This window comes from Mustelus asterias, chromosome 1 (genome assembly GCF_964213995.1).
Source record: "Mustelus asterias chromosome 1, sMusAst1.hap1.1, whole genome shotgun sequence".
Lineage (NCBI taxonomy): Eukaryota > Metazoa > Chordata > Chondrichthyes > Carcharhiniformes > Triakidae > Mustelus > Mustelus asterias.
Genome location: NC_135801.1, coordinates 25,490,107 through 25,494,429, shown reverse-complemented (window position 1 = coordinate 25,494,429; position 4,323 = coordinate 25,490,107). Strand labels below are relative to the sequence as shown.

The window sequence follows — 4,323 nt, the reverse complement described above, 5'->3', positions numbered from 1 at the left end:
ATGGCAATGATGAATAATGATGCTTTATATGGGTACTGACCTTAAAATTGCTTGCAATGAAGAGCTGAGAATTCTTACGTTATATATTCATTCTTTCCGACTACATAGATGTGTGAAATAAATAAAATTATAAGGAAATCAAGCATAGAGAAAAGCTAAATCATCTTTGATGTTCTCTCACAGATGAGTACCATTATCTTTTCATATTGCTTCGAATTACCAGAAGAAATTTGCTTCTAATTTCACAGACTCCATGTGACTTAGTGCATTAAAGAGTAGCAGTAACTAGACTGGACAGATGATTATACAATAATGCTTATAACAAGTATTTTCCCCCTAATTTAGCTTCATTCAATTAAGTGAGATATAAAATCGATAAGCTGGCTGAACCCTTTCTAAAATACAGGATGACAGAACCGATTTGCATTTTGTTTCACTGTGAACCAGTCAGCACAAACTATGCCGTTATTGCATAGGAACACTGCTATCAATGATCTGGCAGCCTGCATGCATGCCACCTTTCAAAGGATTGGGTACATCCTGGATGAATAATTCATCTTTGATCCACTTCTTTTGAAATAACATGCAAACTGCTTCATCGGAAGACTTATACTTTCCAAACATGACCACCTTGCTTTGTCATTTTCTTTCCCCATAATTTATTTACCCGCTAAGGCCTACAAGTGCATGCCATCTGCCTGAATGGGACAAAAGTTTGATGTAGGGCTCGCAACTTAAGGCTGCAGTAGGTTGTCAACCCTCCAGATTTCCCTGGATGATCCAGGAATTGAAGATTAATCGCCAGGGTGGCATGGAGGCATAATGGTTAGGCACTGCTGCCTCACAGTGCCGGGAACCGGGTTCAATTGTGGCCTCGGGTGACTGTCTGTGTGCAGTTTGCACATATTCCCCATGCCTGCAGCGGTTTCCTTTAGGTGCAATAGTTTCCTCCCATGGTACAAAGATGTGCAGGTTAGGTGGATTGACCGTGCTAAATTGACCCTTAGTGTCAGGGGGACTAGCTAGGGTAAATACGTGGGGTTACAGGGATAGGGCCTGAGTGAATTTGTGGTCAGTGCAGACTCGAAGGTCCGAATGGCCTCCTTCTGTGTTGTACGGATCCTATGTTTGTGAGTAACCCAGGAGAAAAATCATTGGAGATTAGTTCAAACATCATGGGGGCGATTCGCCCATCCTGCTATGCTGCTTTACTAACACTGCGGGCCGGGAGATTCGAGCGGAGGCCGTTTCACGGACTCCCTGCTGGACGCCACGGCCACCGTGATTCTCCGGTAGCCAGATTTCTGGCGCCATCAGCTCCGCACTGATTTCTGGCACATTCAATTTCAATCTCATTAGTGGGCCCGGGACTGAAATCTCCAGGCCAGTTAGCATCTCCCCCCGCCTATACTAAACTCTGTTCACTCCAGTGGGGTTTTGTATAGCTTCCCAATTGCAGGGAGCTGGTGGCCCGACCCCACTGGAGTGAAGGGGGGGGGGGCATCGAGGCCCCCCAGAGAGTTGGGCACCAGAGGGTGCCACCCCCCAGGCATTGCCACCTTGACAGTGCCAGCCTGGGCCCCCGGCACTGCCCAAGGAGCTAATGCCCAAGGGCACCTTAGCACTGCCCATCAGGCATCGAGCAGTGCCGAGGAGGGGCCCAATAGGGCAGGGCCTGATGCAGGGCCTCTGGGGGGTGGGGGGGGGGGCGATGATTGGGGTTGAGGAGTCCCACTGCCACTCTCATTTGGAGTGAGTGACAGAGGGCTGGAGGCCAGCGATCAGGGCTGGCCAGCGGGGTAGTGGAGAAGGTCAGCCTGCTTGAGGGGGTCGGGACTTCTTGGCGAGGGGGGGTCGGGACTGCAGGGGTGGGTCAGGGCTGCTGGTGCGGGATATCGGTGGTGGGCTGGGGGGAATATCGCGGTGGACTGGGGGGCGGGAGAGTCGAGGTTGGCTCGGGCATGTTCGGGTGGGCCAGTGATTGGGCCATGGAGAGAGGGGTGTCGCATGGCCAGAGATGCAGGAGTCTCAGGGCTGGCCAGCTATCGAGCTGGCCAGCAATCAGGAGGCCGGCTGTGCAGAGCCACTGCGCAGGCATCAATTCCGCTCGAACAGATAGTGCATGCCCAGTGGCCCGCTTAGCGCTATGCTGCCGGCCTCTCCAGCGGGAATAGCTTTTTGGGCTGATTTCAGCTAGTGCACTCTGCAGTGCACAGAGTGTGGGAGACTTATTTTGAAACTCCCGCTGAAAAAACAGCATGATTTACTCCAGTTTTTATATGAATTCAACAGCTTGAATTTTTTGGGAGAAGTCTACCCCCTTTTGTTCAAAATAACTTTTGAACACTTTTGTGTATTGACTATTGTTGCAATTATCAGGACAGCTATTTTTCTTTTGTGTGTTTCTGTGAGAGGCTTTTATCGACTGATTTGAAGATGTCTGCCTCCAGAGGCAGTGTCACATGGCATGATCACATAGAGTCATAGAATCATAGAGTCATAGAGGTTTACAGCATGGAAACAGGCCCTTCGACCCAACTTGTCCATGCCGCCCTTTTTTTTTAAACCCCTAAACTAATCCCAATTGCCCGCATTTGGCCCATCTCCCTCTCGACCCATCATACCCATGTAACTCTCTAAATGCTTTTTAAAAGATAAAATTGTACCCACCTCTACTACTACCTCTGGCAGCTTGTTCCAGACACTCACCACCCTCTGTGTGAAACAATTGCCCCTCTGGACACTTTTGTATCTCTCCCCTCTCACCTTAAACCCATGCCCTCTAGTTTTAGACTCCCCTATCTTTGGGAAAAGATATTGACTATCTACCTTGTCTATGCCCCTCATTATTTTGTGTATTGATTTCTATGATTTCTATTTTATAGACCTCTATAAGGTCACCCCTCAGCCTCCTACACTCCGGAGAAAAAAGTCCCAGTCTATTCAGCCTCTCATTATAACTCAATCCATCAAGTCCCGGTAGCATCCTAGTAAATCTTTTCTGCACTCTTTCTAGTTTAATAATATCCTTTCTATAATAGGGTGACCAGAACTGTACACAGTATTCCAAGTGTGGCCTTACCAATGTCTTGTACAACTTCAACAAGACGTCCCAACTTCTGTATTCAATGTTCTAACCGATGAAACCAAGCATGCCGAATGCCTTCTTCACCACCCTGTCCACCTGTGACTCCAATTTCAAGGAGCTATGAACATGTACCCCTCGATCTCTTTGTTCTGTAACTCTCTGCAACGCCCTACCATTAACTGAGTAAGTCCTGCCCTGGTTCAATCTACCAAAATGCATCACCTCGCATTTGTCTAAATGAAGTTCCATCTGCCATTCGTCAGCCCACTGGCCTAATTGATCAAGATCCCGTTGCAATTGGAGATAACTTTCTTCACTGTCCACTATGCCACCAATCTTGGTGTCATCTGCAAACTTAATAACCATGCCCCCTATATTCTCATCCAAATCATTAATATAAATGACAAATAACAGTGGGCCCAGCACTGATCCCTGAGGCACACCGCTGGTCACAGGCCTCCAGTTTGAAAAACAGCTCTCTACAACCACCCTCTGGCTTCTGTCAAGACATGACCATGGAAAGCCTGAGGTGTCAATCAGACTGGTTACATTTCAAAACCCAAAACAAGATTTGGTCATTTACTGCTTTCACAAAATGGTTACAGTCCAAAATGAGGCTATTTGGTCTGCTGTTTCTCCACTGACTCTCTGCAAGAGCTAATAACTGAGTGCCACTCCCCTGCCCTTTCCCTGTATCCCTGCAAAATTTTCCTTTTCAACATGAAAATGATGGAGGGAGCACCTGGACTTGAACCAGCGACCTCTTAATCTACAGTCAAATGCTCTATCATTGAGCCATACCCCCCTCCCACCTTAGTAGGTAATGAAGAGGCTGTTCACTTTTTCACTCTTTGACATCAGCAAGTTGTGCACTATGGCGATGGATATGTCAGACAACTAATGGCAATAGTGTAGGAGGCAGGAAGTCATGTGATTTCACCTTCTGGAACATATCCAACTAAATTTGGCAATCTTGGATTGTAGTTATACTGCCAATGTTATATCTTTGGAAGATGCTTTCGTGCAGGCGAAATAATGACTCCAGAGACACAATTTTCTTTTTTATAATGAAAATTATTAAAGCAGGGCACCTAGTCTTGAACTCGGAACTTCCCAATCTATAATTAAATGCTCTACTTTTGAGCTATACCACTTGCCAGTCAGGCATGTAATGAAGAGGCTATTCACTTTCCATATGGCATTAGCAAGCCACGCACTATGATCATTGCTATGGA

The 4,323-nt window shown here is 46.9% G+C and overlaps 1 non-coding gene across 1 annotated transcript; it reads right to left on the bottom strand.

The window, feature by feature from the left end:
- Positions 1-3,821: 3,821 nt before the first annotated feature.
- Positions 3,822-3,893, bottom strand: trnay-gua (transfer RNA tyrosine (anticodon GUA)). Its single transcript has one exon. It is a non-coding gene; the product is annotated as a tRNA-Tyr (tRNA).
- Between the last annotated feature and the right edge of the window lie 430 nt (positions 3,894-4,323).